Source organism: Macaca nemestrina, chromosome 5 (genome assembly GCF_043159975.1).
Source record: "Macaca nemestrina isolate mMacNem1 chromosome 5, mMacNem.hap1, whole genome shotgun sequence".
NCBI classification, from domain to species: domain Eukaryota; kingdom Metazoa; phylum Chordata; class Mammalia; order Primates; family Cercopithecidae; genus Macaca; species Macaca nemestrina.
The window spans coordinates 47406374-47426062 of NC_092129.1; positions in this window are offsets into that span (position 1 = coordinate 47406374).

A 19689-nucleotide genomic window follows, 5' to 3' on the forward strand; every position below is an offset into this window, starting at 1 on the left:
TGAGCATGGATTCTGTAGCAGAATGATCCATACTGCTGCCTTTGGTACCTCATATATCTAACATTGATTCTGTTCTCTTATAGGGGACACACACTAATCAAAACTTTTTGTCTGGTCAGAATCTCCTTATCCTTCCTGTTCTTAGGGATCTTCCACCCATTGCATTATGGTAGGTGAAACTGACTTGCATTTACAAAGTGAAGAATTGTACTTGCACTGCTGGGCCATTTTACCAATAATATCCACCTATCCAGACTCCTGAATTTTGGAACCAATGATGCAACAAAGCAGACAGAATGAGAATTTATACAATCCTGGAACCGCAGCAACACCATCAGACACTTTCTACAGTTGGCAAAGGCAGGGGTTCCCAGGTTGTGGGTCTGGTGCCAGTGCTCAGTGGCATCACCAGGTGAGCTCTAGGCCATGATTTTAGATGCTTCAACCTAAAACCCTTGTGTCTCTGCCTATTATCAAGCCTGCATCTCTGTCAACTCCATGAGCTACACCAGTCAGAGTCTTTCCTGGTACTTGCCATGGATAATCTGACAAGTTCATATATCCAACTCCTAGTTTGGCCAGTTTAGTCTCAAATCCTTTCCAGTTATTTCTTTGACCTTTCTTTTACCTTCATTCAATCCATTTCCAATTTCATTAGTCAAGATATGTTATGACGCTTTACAATTGAGTGATTTTTCCATTAGAAGACTTAGAAGACTGGCTGGGAACCTTATCAATTCTTCCAACATGAGTAGCAGTGATGTATTAGTCAGGGTTCTCTAGAGGGACAGAACTAATAGGATATATTTATGAGTTTATTAAATAGTATTGACTCATGTGATCACAAGGTCCCACAATAGGCCATCTGCAATCTGAGGAGCAAGGAAGCCAATCCGAGTCCCAAGGCTGAAGACTTGGAGTCTGATGTTCGAGGGCAGGAAGCATCCAGCACAGGGGAAACATGCGGCCTGGGAGGCTAAGCAAGTCTAGCCTTTTCACGTTTTTTCTTCCTGCTTTATGTTCGCTGGCAGCTGATTAGATAGTGCCTGCCCAGATTAAGGGTGGGTCTTCCTTCTCCAGCCCACTGACTCAAATACTAAACTCCTTTGGCAAAACTTTCACAGACACACCCAGAATCAATACTTTGCATCTTTCAATCCAATCAAGTTGACACTCAGTATTAACCATCACAGGCAATAATAGCTAACACTTACAGTGAGTGTACCATTTTCTATGTACTTTCAGTTATTATATCACATATTCTTGAGGAAAATAAATATGGACTATTTACTATAGCTATACCAATTTTACTGATTAGGAGATGTGCCTGAAAGAATGACATAACTGTCCAGTGTGCACAAGCAAGTACGTGGCAGAGATAAAAACCAAATCCAACTCTGTCTGCCTTCAGTGAATGAATGCAAACCATTTCATGCACATCCCTTTTGGGGCCTTGACAAGCTGTTGTACTTCAGCCAGAGTTAACTGGGTCAGGTTATTAAATCAATCAATAGAGAAACATTTCATCTAAGTTTGAAAAGGCCAATAAGAAAAAATCACCTGAATCCAAGAGATTGTTAAATCATATTGTACAATGATTAAAATATTTTCTCTTTTCTTAAGAGACAGAAGAAAAGCTGGAATAATGAACATGTCTTTGTAGTTTCAAAATTCGAGAAATGAGCAATTTAGAGAAAAAAAAAGAATCTCTTGCTCAAGGTGTCAGGGTCTCTCTCAATATTTCCATTGGACAATGTGACTTTGCCAGACCCTGGGGCAGCCTGCTCGCACCAATTTCTGTCAATTCAAAATTGAAAGCGATTCTAATCAGTACATTTTTTGAGTGCCTAAAGAAGCATTATAGGTCAGCAAGTTTAATTCAAAAGATGATTTCTCATTTAAATGATCTGAATGGGAAAAATATATATTTTCCCCCTGTCCAGTGGGCTCCTGATGAGACAGACACAGAACTATCAGTGGAGAAATTCTTTCCAAGCAGCAAAGACATCTGTGGACCCTTAGTTGTTCCTTTAAAGCATTTAATTGTTAAATATTCAGAGAACCCTGTAGTTGACATGAGAAATCTAGGTGAGGATCTGAAGTGATGCTGCTGGCATCTAATTCATGAATTTTTATCAACTAAAGACAACTGTAAAATTGATTTCCTCCTTCCTATTTTCTTTCCTTCCTCCACCTCTCTCCCTTTGTAATATTTCTTTTTCTTTCCTTCCTTCCTTTCTCCCTCTCCCTCTCTTTCTTTCCTTCTTTTTTCTCTCTTTCTTTCATTTCTTCCTTCCTTCCTTCTTTCTCTTTCTTCTTTCTTTTTCTTTCTTTCTCTCAAAACATGTTATTTCTTGACTCTTTCTCTTCCTTCCTTCCTTCCTTCCTTTCTCTCTCTCTCTTTCTTTCATTTCTTTCTTCCTTCTTTCTTATTCTTTCTTCTTTTCTTTTCTTTCTCTCAAGACATGTTATTTCTTGACTCTTTTCCTTCCTTCCTTCTTTCCTTTCTTTTTTCTTTCTTTCTTTTCTTTTTCTTTTCTTTCTCTTTTCTTTCCTTTCTTTCTTTTTCTTTCTTTCTCTCCCTCTCTCTTTCTTCCTCCTATGTCTTCCCTTCCCTTTAACTTCCCTTCCTTTCCATTTATTTATTTATTTTTGAGATGGAGTCTCACTATGTCTGGAGTGCACTGGTGCATCTCGACTCACTGCAACCTCCACTTCCTGGGTTCCAGTGGTGCTCCTACCTCAGCCCACTCACCTCAGCCTTCCAAAGTGCTGGGATTACAGGCATGAGACACCATGCCTGGCCCTTTCTTTTCCTTTTAGTGTATCACCATTCCTCTTGTACTCTACCTACTTTGTGGTGATGGTGATAATTTAAAACAATGAGGGCATTTTACTCCAGAGCAGCCAAGCACGAAAAACCACAGTAATACTACATGGTCTTTTTTGGCAGCGGGAGATCATATTAAGTCCAACTAGTAACTTACATGCATGGGGTTGGGAGACCTGTGATTTCACCACAAATCCATGTAAGGCTTTGGCCAAATTATTTGGTTATGTTGTCTAAATTTTCCCAACCAAAAGCTAGAATAAGTTATAAGCTTTTCTATTATATTCCCTTTTGCTGTTCTATTAATTGTATTTCATAATCCTCTTCCTTGAAACATTTACTATGTCACTTTTGCTACCTTACTATAAAATGAGGACATATCAGCTATGGTGGAGAACAAGTTTTATAATATATTCTGCAAGGAGAACACCACCACTGACTTAAGTTGTAACCACTCTTTACAGAGGAAACTAACCTATATTCCATTAGAAGCCCAGAGGAGGGACTGAACCATACCATCGACCTCCAACCCTCATGCTCTTTGCATTCTACATTTTAAAAATTACCATAACTAGCTCCATTTTTAACGAGCCACTTTTCAACTGACTGCCCTCCTACTTTCCACTCAGCCACCGAGTTATGTACAGTCTCCAGGGCATTGGTGAAGAGCCCTCACAAGGTGCCTGCAGTCCGTTCTGCTCCAAAATTTGCTAGAGCTTCACTGAAAGTAACAAGAAGGGGAGAGATTAGCTGACTCTGCTCCCTTGTTAGGTTCAACATTTAATCAGAACCAAACCCTGATTTTTTTTCTTTTTTTTTTGGAGATGGAGTCTGGCCCTGTTACCCAGGATGGAGCACAGTGGCGCAATCTCGGCTCACTGCAACCTCCTCCTCCTGGGTTCAAGCAATTCTCCTGCCCCAGCCTCCTGAATAGCTGGGATTACAGGCACGTGCCATGAAACCTGGCTAATTTTTGTATTTTTAGTAGAGACGGGGTTTCACCATGTTGATCAGGCTGGTCTCGAATTCCTGACCTCGTGATCCGCCCACTTCTCCCTACCAAAGTGCTGGGATTACAGACAACCCTGATTCTTTAAAATGAGATTTGATCTCTCCTACCTCTGAGAATAGAAGGCTTCAAAATGGGAAGGGTGTTAAGACCATCAGAAAGCAGCAATTTTCCCAGGATATTAATCCTTTCTTAACCCCTATAACTCTAGTGTGAAACATTAACAGAGACAACTGAAATGGAGTGATACAGATTGTGCCATTTACAATGTGACAAATTCCTGAATTTCTCTGACATTCAATTTTCTTATCATTTCTCATAATGTCACTCACACTATGTAAAACACTGCTTCAAAGAAATCAGAGATTACATAAACACATGGAAAAATATTCCATGCTCATGGACAGGAAGAATCAATATCATTAAAATGGCCATAATGCTCATACTGCTCAGAGCAATTTATAAATTCAATGCTATTCCTATCAAACTACCAATAATATTTTTCACAGAACCAGGAAAAAAAAAATCTTAGGCTGGGCACAGTGGCTCATGCCTATAATACCAGCAGTTTGGGAGGCCAAGATCACTTGAGGTCAAGAGTTCAAGACCAGTCTGGCCAACATGGCGAAACACTATCTCTACCAAAAAACATACACACACACACACACACACACAAATTAGCCAAGCATGGTTGTGCTCACCTGTAGTCCTAGCTACTCAGGAGACTGAAGTGAGAGAATCACTTGAACCCGGGAGGCGGAGGTTGCAGTGAGCCAAGATCATACCACTGCACTCCAGCCTGGGCAAAAGAATGAGACTTTATCTCAAGTAATAATAATAATAAATAGAATAAAATAAAATGAGAAAGAAAAGAAAACAAGGAAAAAAAGCTATTTTAAAATTCATCTGGAACCAAAAAAGAGCCCAAATAGCCAAGGTAATTCTAAGTAAACAGAACAAACCTGGAGGCAACTTGTTATCTGACTTCAAAGTATTGTGCTGCAGGGCTACACTAACCAAGACAGCATGGTACTGGTACAAAAGCAGACACATAGACCAGTGGCACAGAGTGGAAAGCTCAGAAATAAGGTAGCACACCTACAATCATCTGATCTTCAATGAAGTTGTCAAAAACAAGCAATGGGAAAAGGATTCTCTAGTCAATAAATGGTGTTGGGATAACTGGCTAGCCATATGCAGAAGATTGAAACTGGACCCTTTCCTTACACCATATAAAAAATCAACTCAAGATGGATTAAAGACTTAAATGTAAAACTCAAAACTATAAAAACCCCGGAAGATAATCTAAGCAATACCATTCTGAACATAGGAACTGACAAGGATTTTATGATAAAGATACCAAAAGCAATTGCAACAAAAGCAAAAATTGACAAATGGGATTTAATTAAACTAAAGAGCTTCTGCACAGCAAAAAGAAACAATAGGGTGAACAGACAACATACAGAATGGGAGAAAATTTTTGCAAACTATGTACCTGACAAATATCCAACATATATAAGAAACTTAAACAAATTTGCAAGAAGAAAACAAGTGTATTAGAAAGCAGGCAGAGGACATGAACATCTTTCAGAAGCAGACATACATGTGGCCAAGACCAAGATGCATATGAAAAAAAAAAACTCAACATCACTGACTATTAGAGAAATACAAATCAAAACCACTATGTAATACCATCTCATACCATTCAGAATGGCTACTATCAAAAAGTAAAAAAGAAAAAAAAAAAAACACAGATGCTGGCAAGGTTGTGGAGAAAAGGGAATGCTTACATGCTGTTGCTGGGAGTGTACATTATTTCAACTATTATGGAAAGCAGTATGGTGATTCTACAAAGAGATGAAAACAGAATGACCATTTCATCCAGCAACCCCATTACTAGGTATATCCCCAAAAGAATATAAATTGGCTGGGTTCAATGTCTCATGCCTATCATCCCAGCATTTTGGGAGGCTGAGGCAGATGGATCGGTTGAGGTCAGGAGTTTGAGACCAGCTGGCCAACATGCTGAGACCCTGTCTCTACTAAAAATACAAAAAACTTAGCCAGGCCTAGTGTCATGTACCTGTAGTCCCAGCTACTTTGGAGGCTGAGGCATGAGAATCGCCTGCACCTGGGAGGCGAAGGTTTCAGAGAGCCGAGATCGCGCCACTGTACTCCAGCCTGGGTGAAAGGACAAGACTCTGTCTCAGACAAACAAACAAACAAACAAACAAACAAACAAACAAACAGAATATAAGTTGTTCTATCATAAAGACACATGCATGCATATGTTCACTGCAGCACTATTCACAATAGTGAAGACATGGAATCCACCTAAATGCCCATCAGTGATAGACTGGGTAAGAAAATGTGGTACATATACACCATGGAATACTATGCAGCCATAAAAAAATGAGATAATGGCCTTTGCAGGAACATGCATGAAGCTGGAGGCCGTTATCCTCAGCAAACTAATGCAGGAACAGAAAACCAAATACCATGTTCTTTACCATGTTCTTACTTACAAGTGAGAGCTAAATGATGAGAACATATTAACACAAATAGGGCAACAACAGACACTGGGGCCTCCCTGAGGAAGGAGGGTAGGAGGAGAGAGAAAAGCAGAAAACGTAACTATTTGGTACTAGGCTTATTACCTGGGTGATGAAATAATCTGTACAAAAAACCCCTGTGACATGAGTTTACCTATATAACAAACCTGCATATGTACCCCTGAACTTCAAATAGAAGTTAAATAAAAAGAAAAAAGAAAACAAAAATAAAACATCCAATGGGACCTACATTCCTGAAAGTTTGAATAAAGTTACCAGAATATATCAACCCTTATTCCCAGTTCAGCAAAAATTTTTAATGTTATATATTAAAAACTCTAATATAGGACCTCAAAAAAGTAGGCACTCACTATGTGTTGTATCTTTCCCTCAAAAATATTTTCAAGAATTGGATCTTTTAAAAATTAATACATCTCTATATTAACTAAAGAATACTTTTATAACAAGCACAAATTATACACACACACACACACATTTTCCATGCGCAAATCTATTATATGTAAAATACGAAAATGTTTAGTTACTCTGAATTTTTTTATAGTTTCTCTGGAATAGAGGTAGGTTGCTGTAATGCAACGCAAATGAGGAAAAGAGACAAGGATTTGGACTTCTAATGTTTTTATAGGGCAAATGTAAACACAGGCTGATGTTTTACAGAATAATGCCTTCAGGCCAAATTATATCAACAACTGCTCTCTGTGCCCTCCGTCCCTGCAATAGAATTAGTATCGTTTGGCTCATGAAGGAATAAATATTAATAATATGAGTCCCAATTGACTAATTAATAACATGCACAATACAACTATTAGACAAATATAAATCAAAGAAAGAGCATTTAGCTTTTTGGTAACGGGAAGACACACAATCAAATGCAGTGAGAAATTATTCAGGGAACTGCAGAAAAATCAGGCTGCATTATTCTTTTCCAAGGAAGCAGCATGCAAGATCATGTTATTCATACACAAAAGTACTGGAATGCAACCATCCCCTTTTCTTACTACAAACTGCAATTCTATTCAATTCTAGAAATAATTATTGAGTGCCTACTATGAGTACCTACTATTTGTCATGCACATTGGTTAGTATTTGTGGAAACCAGTACACTTGTATTAGTCCATTCTCATGCTGCTAATAAAGACATACTCAGGACTGGGTAATTTATAAAGGAAAGAGGTTTAACTGACTCACAGGGCATGGCTGTGGAAGCCTTGGGAAATTTACAATCATGGTGGAATGAAAAGCAAACATGTCCTTTTTCACATGGCGGCAGCAAGGAGAAGTGCCAAGCAAAACTGGGAAAAGCTCCTTATAAAACCATCAGATCTCATGAGAACTCACTCTCACGAGAACAGCTTGGAAATAACCACCCCCATGATTCAATTACCTCTCACAAGGCCCCTTCCACTACATGTGGGGATTATGGGAACTACAATTCGATATGAGATTTGTGTGGCACAGCCAAACCATATCAACACTAGATTGGTGACAAGCACATGCTTTAGTGTCAGACAATGAGTTTTTGAAAATCAATTCCATCACTTACTAGTTTTTTGTTTTTACCATGGGAAAGTTAAACAGTGTCTCTCGCTCTTGTTCCCTTTCCCTCCCTCCTTCCTCTCTTTTACATTGAGACATAATTTGCATATAATAAGATGTCCAAGTATTAAACAAGCTAAATGATATCTTACATTTTTATATATACCAGATCAATGTACAGAACCTTTGCATAATCTCAGAAAATATCCTTGTATTCCTTCCCAATGAAAAGTTTCCAGCCCCACTCCCGTTGGAAGAAAATACTACTCTGCTTCCTGTCAATACAGGTTAGTTTTGCTTATTGTTGAAATTCGTATAGATAGAATACTATATGTTTTTGTTTTTGTTTTTGTTTTGACAGGGTCTCACTATCACCCAGGCCAGAGAGCAGTGGCTCGATCTTGGCTCACTGCAACCTCTGCCTCCCAGGTTCAAGTAATTGTCGTGCCTCAGCCTCCCGAGTAGCTGGAATTACAGGCTTATGCCATTACACCCAACAAATTTTTGTATTTGTAGTAGAGACAGAATTTCACCATTTTGGCCAGGCCAATTTTGTAAGATGACTAGCTTCGAGCATTTAGAAAGATATTCACAGAAAGAATATTTTTCTGCTGTTCCTGCTTTCTCCTGTTCTTTCCCCACTCCAATGCCCAACAGTTGCTTTCTTTCAAATCACCCAATTTCTTTCATGGCATTTTTCATGTTTGAAATGATTGTGTCTATTCATCTGTTTACTTCTTGATTTCCTATCTCCCCAGATAAGAAACTCCTCGGGGATAGAGAACCTTCTGTTTTATTAACATTTGAATTTCTAATATCTAGGTTGGAGAAAAAAAATAGTTGTGACTTCATATTTCTCTTTCTTTTGCACTATGTTCTCATTTTAATTTCAAATATGAAATGAGGATGGACATTGTAACTGAAGCGTACTCATTTAGATATAGGCATCTTATGTTTAAGCCATCAGGTAAGATACCTAGGGTACTTGTGGATTCTTCAGAGCATTTCTCAGTTGTCCTTGTTTACAAATTGCTACCTTTGAAGGGAAACTGAGCTAAAGCATTGCTTAACATTTTTAAGCTCCTAGCACAGCAATTTCATATTCTCACATTGAAATGAAAGATGCTGTTAAAAATCCTTTAAAAGGTGATTAGATGACACTAAATACTCTTTAGAATTGTCAACGTATTTCTAAAGAATTTTTATACCTCTGTAGACAAAGGATGATGGCATTTTTTTGTTGTTCCTTTGCTCCTTATTCAATCAACCAATTTGAATGTCTTCCATGTTGTAGACATAAGACATACATCTTGCCCTTGTTAAGCTCAGATTCCAGAAGAAAGTTTATTCAAAGAGTGGGAAATGCCACACTAGAACCATGTGCAAGTTACTCTGGAAAGCCAGCAAACAGATGGGACTGAATGAGGCTGGGAAACCAGAAAAGCACCACCACAGAACAGGTAATGTTGAAGCTGAGGCACAGAGAAGATTCATATACTCATCAGAAGAGAATGTGAGTGAAGAGTAGTTCTGACTGACAGAACTTGGGAAAACAAAGAGGTGAGAAAGGAAAGTCAGTAGTTCTACCAATCATATCAAATACTGCGAATTAATAGGCTGATAGACATGACACAAGTCAGTAAATCTCCAAACAAAGATTAATGGCTACTAATTGAATAACTCCAGGCTAAGTGCTGGGCATGGGGAGAAGGTCTTGCCTAAACAGTTCTTGTCTTCTGGTCTATATTCTAATTGCTGATGGAAGACATGAATACTTTACATGCAAGCAATGATACAAGGCAATAATACACAGTGCAGTGTTGAGGAAAATGAAGACTTTATTGATTAGACCAGTTGGCTTCCAACCTCTTCATTACTCATTTCTACTTGTAAAAAGTGTTTGAGTATGCATGCCTTTATATTTATTTCCTTAGAAACAATGCATATATACTATTGTCTAGATACATTAAAATCAGTAAACATTAATTTTTCCTTGTAGGTAAAAATAAGTATAAATAGAAAACCTAATACTTTTTCCATACCTTAGTGGATCACCTTGTGTAATTCTTAGGATACTCACACCTGCATAAAAGATGACTAGCTGTGAGCATTTTGAAAAGTGTTCACAGAGAGAATATTTTTCTCCTGTTCACAGCATGGCCTAGATTTGTTCCAGAAATGAATGGCACTTTTAAGAAAGGATGAAAATGGGAGCAAAGTGTGTTCTAGAAACTGAAGGAAGAAAATACTCCCTAGACCTTTGATTAAAGGAGGACATTATATCAAGCTTAGTAAATCTAAATCAGGGTTTCTCAAGTTTGGTCTATGGACCACTTGCATCAGAATGACTTGGGGAGATTATAATGTAAACTGACTCCTGGGTCCCACCCAAGGCTCACTGAAGCAGAATATCTGGAAAAGGGGACAGGGAAACTGTAATAAGCTGAGTCTTTTTATCACTAAAGTTTAAAAACAAGCAATCTAAAAAATGGAGACTTCAAATAGCCAAACCAAAATTTTGTGTATTTTATGAAAAGCTAAGCTGTCACAGAGATGACAGATATGTTAGTACGTCTGGTTGCATTGGAGAATTCATCAGTCATAGACATTATAAAATCTATGAAAAATACTTACTTTCAATGTTTAGTTTTGCTAAGGAGAGGAAAATTTGCTATTTGGATCCTCACTCAAATATGGAATATTTTCTCTGAGACTAGTGAATACATTTACAATTAAGGTTATACTTCTTTTTTCTACAGACTATATGCCATATGATGCAGGAAAGTGGTTTTTGAGTCTTTGAGGACAACCTGCTCTCCAGGTAGATGAGTATAGACAAGAGTGATGCCCAATGAACAGTTCTCTGCAGCAATTGTTAATATGGCTTAATCTTTAGTTTACAGCCCTTGTCACAGTTTTGGATATTCTGGTTCAGTTATCTCATTCTTCTCTAAAACCAATCGTGCATGAGACAACTCAATTAGAACCAAAATTTCTGAATGATTCATTCTATCAGTGAGTTTTACTACATATTGAAACTTCCACTCAAAGGTACAAACTAATCTTTTACCATACATTGAATAGAAACCAGATATTGGTTTTTGCTACTGTGCATGACACAGTTCCAATTTGTATCCAAAAGTCCCCTGATTGAATTGGAACACAAGAGCTTGTTTGTGGCTTAGAGGCCCCGTCTAAAGATATAGTTATTGAGTTTTAAAAAACTGAATGAGGGAATTGTTTTTAAAATCACATTTCTGGCCGGGCGCGGTGGCTCAAGCCTGTAATCCCAGCACTTTGGGAGGCCGAGACGGGCGGATCACTAGGTCAGGAGATCGAGACCATCCTGGCGAACACGGTGAAACCCCGTCTCTACTAAAAAAAAAAATACAAAAAACTAGCCGGGCGAGGCGGCGGGCGCCTATAGTCCTAGCTACTCGGGAGGCTGAGGCAGGAGAATGGCGTAAACCCGGGGGGCGGAGCTTGCAGTGAGCTGAGATCCGGCCACTGCACTCTAGCCCAGAGCCAGACTCCGTCTCAAAAAAATAAATAAATAAATAAATAAAATCACATTTCTATTCCCCCCAAATGGAAACAATCTTCTTTTAAACTCTCATGATACTTTATCTATAACTCTCCTATAGTACATATCACTATCCCACTGGTATCAATATACACACATCCCTGGATAGATCTCCGTGATGATCCGTGCTTTACAGAGGAAACGCGTGGCTTAATTCATCATCCCTGCTGAATAGTGCCTTAAGAAAAAAGTCTCAGAGATAGATATTTAATATTAAATGAGCTCTAAACACCTTCTCAAGATTCAGAGAGAGGCAATTCATACCTGCAAATATAGTACCTGCTTTTAGTTCTCATTTTCAACCCTCCAGGTTCTTATCATAGGGCCACAACTCTGCACCACCTAAGGCAAGGACTTGAACCCAGTACCTTCCACCTCACTCACTGTTTTATGCCTTAATTACAAACAACTAGTTAATATTTGCTATGTTCATTTATATAGTTGAGGAAACTGATGCTAGTAGAATTTAAACAAGTTGTTCAGAGTGACACAACTTTAAACAGATGGAACCTGTCTTTCAGACCAGATCTGTTAGACCCAAGAGCCTAAGACAATGACTGTATTCCATCTGCCCTCCATTGTGGATTCTTGTCTAATTCTCCATTCTGATCTCTGTCAGTTCCTACACTTACATAAGTTCCTACACTTACATAACAAAAGCAAAGTACATTTACAGTATATTTATATATTTAAAATATTTAACAATAGGTCATAATGCTTGTTAAGAGAATATATTATTTATTAATTAAGCTATACATTACATTGATTTATTCATATAAAGAGTGAAGAATTTTGGCTAAAGTAGTCCATCATGGAGAGACATTACGTTGTACCGCAGTACTTGAGCGTTTCAAGAGAATTTCTATGTAAAGTTCAAATATTTTTGGAAATAATTATAATATTTGTTGAGCATCAATCATATGTCAGGCATTGTACTATCTAGTTTCAGACATAATAAGACTCCAAAGAGACAGGGGCTAACAATGCCTATTTTAAATCAAAGAAAGCAAAGACCCAGGATAAAGGATGGTAGGTTTCTCGCCCCACGTAGCACAGTTAGGAAGCAACTCTCAAATCTTTCTCCCTCCAAAGCCTTGTTCTTTCCATTAAACTACATTTCCTCATTCATATGTTCTCTGCTACCTTCCATCTAAATTCCTCCCTTTGAAAGGTGGAAAAAGATGCCATAACTGAACATTTATTACACATGAAGTCTCATAGCTCTCCTGTGCTCTCAATTTGCTATGTTGAAGAAGCTCAGTAAATCTTTTGCTTGCACCTACTTCCCTTTGACTAGGGCTGACATTTCTGAATTAGCTGGGCATCTAACACCTGAGTTAATCTAGTAATATTGTTCTACTCCATCTTTTTCTCTCTGACACATACTCCCAAATATTCATAATTCTGTGCTTCCCCATGAATGTGCAGCTACTTGTCTTTCTCTTGTTCTATTTTTAAAACTCATTTTTTCTGCTGATTCTTTCCTGATTGCATATCTTTATTTCACAAATATTGGCATTCTCCTCAGCACGAATACTGATGAAAACATACAGCATGAAACACATTGACAGCCTCTTTTCTATCACCTGGCCTAGAGAGGAGTCCACGCAGCTTAAGCAAAATCCATTCTAAGGCTGAAGGAACACTGGCCACATAACATATTAATAATTCAAACCCTGGCAACCACACAACTAGAATGAGTTGTTATTTTCCCAGAGGGATTCAAATTATGCTTAACATGCATCACATAGGGAAGAATTTTACTGAATTCTCTCCTCTCTGGCTGTGACCAAGAAAAAATAGAGGGGAAGAAAAGCTTGCTATTTTAGAGCTGGTGAAGGCTATATTTGGAGAGGAAGCTTGCGTTCTATTGGAGGCTAATTTTGGAGAAGATTACAGTGGAAATTAAGGATAACTACGATGGAGGGCATTAAGGACATAAAATTTAAAATGTTACTTTCACCTATCAATAGCCACACCAGGAAACACTAACACCAGCTATGTTAGGCTCCTTCAATGGCCTTTTGAAGATGTTATAGATTCTGTATTAAAGACACAAGGCATTCACCAGTTTAAACATTTCCTTCCCTCATTTGGAAAACTGAAGTCTACTTTTTAAATATCATGCTTGCTTTGGAGAAAATGAAATATCCTGAGATGATAAATGAACAACAATTTACCACCTGAAGAAACAAGCCACACTGCCCCCTGAGCATTTTTCAGGAGAGGCAGAACATCCATTGATCATGCATATTTACTCCTGACATACCCAGACCACCTGTAAATTTCCTGGTCTGGAATGGAAAATAAAAAATGTTTGCCACACCATTACACTTATTCCAGATGAATGCTAACACTGTATGAACAGCACTTTACTTCAGAACAGATTTAACACTGAGGTTAACTGTTTTTTGTCTATGAGAGGTGGAGGCAAGCATTTTCTGTTCAGGACTTTATTGATGGAGAACTATGGGCCATGCAGGTATGATGGTGACTGTAGGAGTTTTTGAAATACACAGTAGGTCCTTTTCCTCAATTAATAATAACATTTCTGAAATCAAAAGTTATATATTTTCACTGCAGAAAACTAGAAAATTTAGATAAGTGAAAAAAGAAAAAAAAAAAAAAGACCAAAATCCACCTACAATTCTAACACATAGAGGAAATTACATGATACTTTGATATATATCCTTCCAGGAAATTGTTCAATGCACAAATTTATATTTTTCCCAAAATAAATATTGAACATATGATTGGTAAACAATATTTTAACATAAATATGTCACATAATTAAATATGCATATTATTTTATTCATTAATTTCAATGTATGTGCAGTATTTAATAAATATTTTAATATAATTTCTTCTTTTTAAAAATTTTAAGATTGGGGTACATGTGCAGGTTTGTTATATAGGTAAACAGGTAAACGTGTGTCATGGGAGTTTTTTATACAGATTATTTCATCACCCCAGTACTAAGCCTAGTACCCAATAGTCATGTTGTCTACTTTTCTCCTTCCTCTCACCCTCCACCCTCATGTAGGCCCCCGTGTTTGTTGTTCCCTTCTATGTGGCAATGTGTTCTCATCGCTTAGCTCCCATTTATAAGTGAGAACATGCAGTATTGGGTTTTATGTTTCTGCATTAGTTTGCTAAGAATTACGGCCTCTACCTCCATCCATGTTTGTGCAAAGGACATGATCTTGTTCTTTTTTATGGCTGCATAGTATTCCTTGGTGTATATGTACCACATTTTCTTATCCAATCTACCACTGATGGGCATTTGGGTTGATTGCATTTCTTTGCTGTTGTGAATAGTGCTGCAATGAACATACGTGTACATGTGTCTTTATGATAAAACCATTTATATTCCTTTGGGTATATACCCACTAATGAAATTGCTGTGTTGAATGGTAGTTCTGTTTTCAGTTCTTGGAGGAATTGCCACACTGCTTTCCACAGTGGTTGAACCAATTTACACCCCCACCAACCACTAACAGAGTATAAGCATTCCCTTTTCTTCATAACCTCTCCAGCATCTGTTATCTTTTGAATTTTTGATAGTAGCCATTCTGACTGGTGTGAGATGGTATCTCATTGTGGTTTTGATTGGCATTTCACTAATAATCAGTGATGTTGGGCTTTTTTTTTATATGTTTGTTGACTGCATGTGTGTCTTTTTTTGAAAAGTGTCTGTTCGTGTCTTTTGCCCACTTTCTAATGGAGTTTGTTCTTTTGTTTTGTTTGGTAAACTTTCTTTATGTTCCTTAGAGATGTTGGATATTAGACCTTTGTCAGATGCCTAGTTTGCAAAAATTTTCTCCCATTCTGTAGGTTATCTGTTTACTCTGTTGATAGTTTCTTTTGCTGTACATAAGCTCTTTAGATCCCATTTGTCAATTTTTGCTTTTGTTGCAATTGCTTTTGAATGTTTTCATCATGAAGTCTTTGCCAGTTTACATGTCCAGAATGGTATTGCCTAGGTTGTCTTCCAGGGTTTTTACAGTTTAGGGTTTTAAATTTAAGTCTTTCATCCATCTTGAGTTGATTTTTGTATATGGTGTAAGGAAGGGATCCAGCTGCAATCTTCTGCATATGGCTACTCAGTTATCCCAGCACTATTTGTTGAATAGGGAGTTCTTTCATCATTGCTTGCTTTTGTCAGCTTTGTTGAAGATCAGATATTTGTAAGTGTGCAGCCTTATTTCTGAGCTCGCTATTCTGTTCCATTGGTCTATGCATCTGTTTTTGTACCAGTGCCATGCTGTTTTAGTTAGTGTAGCCCTGAAGTATAGTTTGAAGTCCCATAGCAAGACACCTTCAGTTTTGTTCTTTTTGGTTAGGATGGCTTTGGCAAATTTGGGCTCTTTTTTGTTTTCATATGAGTTTTAAAATCGTTTTTTTCTAGTTAGGTGAAGAATGTCATTGGTAGTTTGATAGGAATAACAAGAATAAACATGTTTATTCTTCCTGTCTATGAGCATGGAGTATTTTTCCATTTGCTTGTGTTGTCTCTGATCTCTTCGAGCAATGTTTCATAGTTCTTATTACAGTTCTGATTTCAAACTTCTATCACCTCTCTGGTTAGCTGTGTTCCTAGGTATTTTGCTCCTTTTGTGGTGAATGGGATTGTGTTCCTGATTTGGCTGTCAGCTTGACTGTTGTTGGTGTATAGAAATGCTAATGATTTTTGTACATTGATTTTGTATCCTGAGATGTTGCTGAAGTTAGTTGTCAGCTTCAGGAGCTTTTGGGCTGAGACTGTGGAGTTTTCTAGATATAGGATTATGCCATCTGCAAACAGGGATAGTTTGACCTCCTCTCTTCCTATTTGCATGTTATTTATTTCTTTCTCTTTTCTGATTGATCTGGCCAGGACTTTCAATAATATGTATGTTGAATAGGAGTGGTGACAGAGGGCATCCTTGTCTTGTGCTGGTTTTCGAGAGGAATGCTTCTAGATTTTGCCCACTCTGTACGATGCTGGCTGTGGGTTTGTCATAGGTGGTTCTTATTATTTTGAGGTATGTTTCTTTAATACTTATTTTATTGAGAGTTTTTAATGCAAGAGGTGTTGAATTTTATTGAAAGCGTTTTCATCATCTATTGAGATAATCATGTTTTTTTTTTCTCTTGTTCTGTTTATGTGACAAATCACATTTATTGATTTGTATATGTTAGACTGACCTTGCATCCCTACTTGATTGTGATGGGTAAGCTTTTTGATGTACTGCTGTATTCAGTTAGCCAGTATTTTGTTGAGGATTTTTGCATTGATGTTCATCAAAGATATTGGCCTGAAGTTTTTCTTTTTTGTGTGTCTCTGACAGGTTTTGGTAGCAGGATGATGCTGGCCACAGAATGAGTCAGGAAAGAATCCCTCCTTTTTAATTTTTTGGAATAGTTTCAGTAGGAATGGAATCCACTTTTTTGTATATCTGGTGGAATTTAGCTGTGAATCTATCTGGTCATGGGTTTTTTTGGTTGGTAAGCTATTTATTAGTGATTCAGTTTTGGAGCTCCTTATTGGTCTGTTCAGGGATACACTTTCTTCCTGGTTCAGTCTTGGGATTGTGTATGTGTCCAGAAATTTATCCATTTCTTCTAGGTTTTCCAGTTTGTGTGCACAGAAGTGTTCATAATATTCCCTGATGGTTATTTGTATTTCTGTGGGCTCAGTGGTAATATCCTTTTTGTCATTCGTAATTCTGTTTATTTAGATCTTCTCTTTTTTCTTTTTTTATTAGATCCCATTTGCTAGCAGTCTATCTATCTATCTATATATATTTTTTTTTTGAAAAAACCAACTCCTAGATTTGTTGATCTTTTGAGTGGTTTTTTGTGTCTCAGTCACCTTCAGTTCAGCTCTGATTTGGGATATTTCTTGTCTTGTGCCAGCTTTGGAATTGGTTTGCTCTTGGTTTCTCTAGTTATTTTAGTTGTGATATTAGGTTGGTAAATTGAGATCTTCTTAACTTTTTCATGTAGCATTTAGTGTTATAAATTAACACTGCCTTATCTGTGTCCTAGAGATTCTGGTACATTGTATTTTTGTTTTCACTAGTTTCAAAGAATGATTTCTGCCTTAATTTCATTACCTACCTAAAAAACCTGGCTGAACACTTTTTCTCTCATTTTGACCTTGGAGAATCTGACAATCATGTGTCTTGGTGATGATCTTCTTGTGTAAAATCTTGCAGGGGTTCCCTGTATTTCCTGAATTTGACTGTTGGTCTCATCTAGCAAGATGTTGGGAAATTTTCATGGATGACATCCTGAAATATGTTTTCCAAGTTGTTTGCTTTCTCTCTCTTTCTTTCAGGGATGCCAATGATTCGAAGATTTGGCCTCTTTACATAATCCCATATTTTTCAGAGGTTTTATTAATTCCTTTTTATTTTTTTTCTTTATTTTTGTCTGACTGTTTTATTTCAGAGAACTAGTCTTCAAGTTCCAAGATTCTTTCTTCAGATTGGTCTATTCTGTTGTTAAGACTTGCAATTGCATTTTAAAATTATTGCAGTGTGTTTTTCAGCTCTGTCATGTCAGTTAGGTTCTGTTTTATACTGGCTGTTTTGTCTGTCAGTGCCTGTATCATTTTATTGTGATTATTAGTTTCCTTAGATTGGATTTTGCCATTCTACTGAATCTCAGTGATCTTTGTTCCTATCTGAATTCTATTTCTGTCATTTCAGCCAGTTCAGCCTGGTGAAGAATCCTGGTTGGAGAACTAGTGTGTTTGTCTGGAGGACGTAGACTCTGGCCATTTGAGATGCCTGAGTTCTTGCATTCATGCTTTCTCATCTCTGCATGTGGGTGTGTTCCTTTAACTGCAGTGTAGATTGACTACAGTCAGTAGACTTCTTTTCTGGATGTTTTCACAGGGGTGAAGCTTTGTTCGTAGTCTTTATTTGTAGCTGACTTCTTGTCTTTTGTTTCACAGGGCAGTATGTTAGTGAGGTATTTTGGTGTTGAAGCTTTGGGGTGTAATCCAGTAGGTGGCACTTAGGTGTATTGGTCAGTTGGTAGGCTCTTTCTTGGTCGTGTGGCCTCCCTATATTTCCTCACAGTTGCAGCCATGGTGCCTCTCAATCCTCTGAAAGTGTGGGCTCCTCTCCCACTTGAGTGCTGGCTGTAGATTGTGGCTTGGCACTCTTGGACTGCCCACTGCACTCTGGAGCAATCTCGGGGTTTATATTTCCTCCTTAATTTGGAAGTAGTGGAGGAAGGAACCTTAGCAGTGATTGTGGCCAAGGGTCTTTTACTGGGGCTCTACCTCAGAGAGATGCAGGTCAGCAATTGCTCAGTGTGATCATCCCAGGATGTGGGGTCTGTACTGTAGGCCCAAGCCAGGGGTTCCTTGTCTGGTGATGAGCAGAGGAGTGGGTGAGACTTATGTAAAACAGACTGGCTTCCTCTCTTTGGGCCGACTGCAACCAGTTGGAGGGTGGATAAGGCCATTAGAGTCTTTGCTTCTTCATTAGTCTGAGGGTAGCAGATAGTACCACCACAGAGGCAGAGGCAGATGGGCTTTCAGTTGTTCCTGGGGCCTCCACTGCTGAGAAACGTGGAGCCACTGTTACTGGGAGAGTTCAGCCAGTGGGGTAGGGTAGCTGCTCTGCTGATGTGAGCTTTGAGCTCTGCTTGTAGGGGAGCAGGAGATTGAATGCTCAATGGGAGGAGAGACTGTTCTACTCTTCATATGACGACTGTGGCATCCTGTAAGCTTGGGCGTAGCCCTCAGCTTCTTTGTTTCTTCCCCAAACTGAGGGTAGCAGGGATAGAACCACTGCTGTGACAGTGGCAATGGGGTTGCCAGATGTCTCTGGGAGCCTTTCCCCAGGCAGATTCCAGGCTACTACCAGTGGATATGCTTAGCTGTGGGTGGGGGTGACTGTTCTGTGGTCATGAGTTAAGGGGCCTGCCTGGTGAGGAGTAGGGGGTGGGGATTCCAAGAGAAGAGGGGCTGGACTCCTCCTATGTGGCTGCAGTTTGCTGGAGGTGCCAGCATCCTGACTAGGTCCTTTGTTCCTTCCCCAGCCTGTGGGCTGTTAGGGTGGTACCACTGTGACTGCAGTAGCAGAGGAGTTATGGGCTGACTCTGGGATTTCCTTCTGAGATAAATGCTGAGCTGCGTCTGATTGAAGTGGTCAGGTGG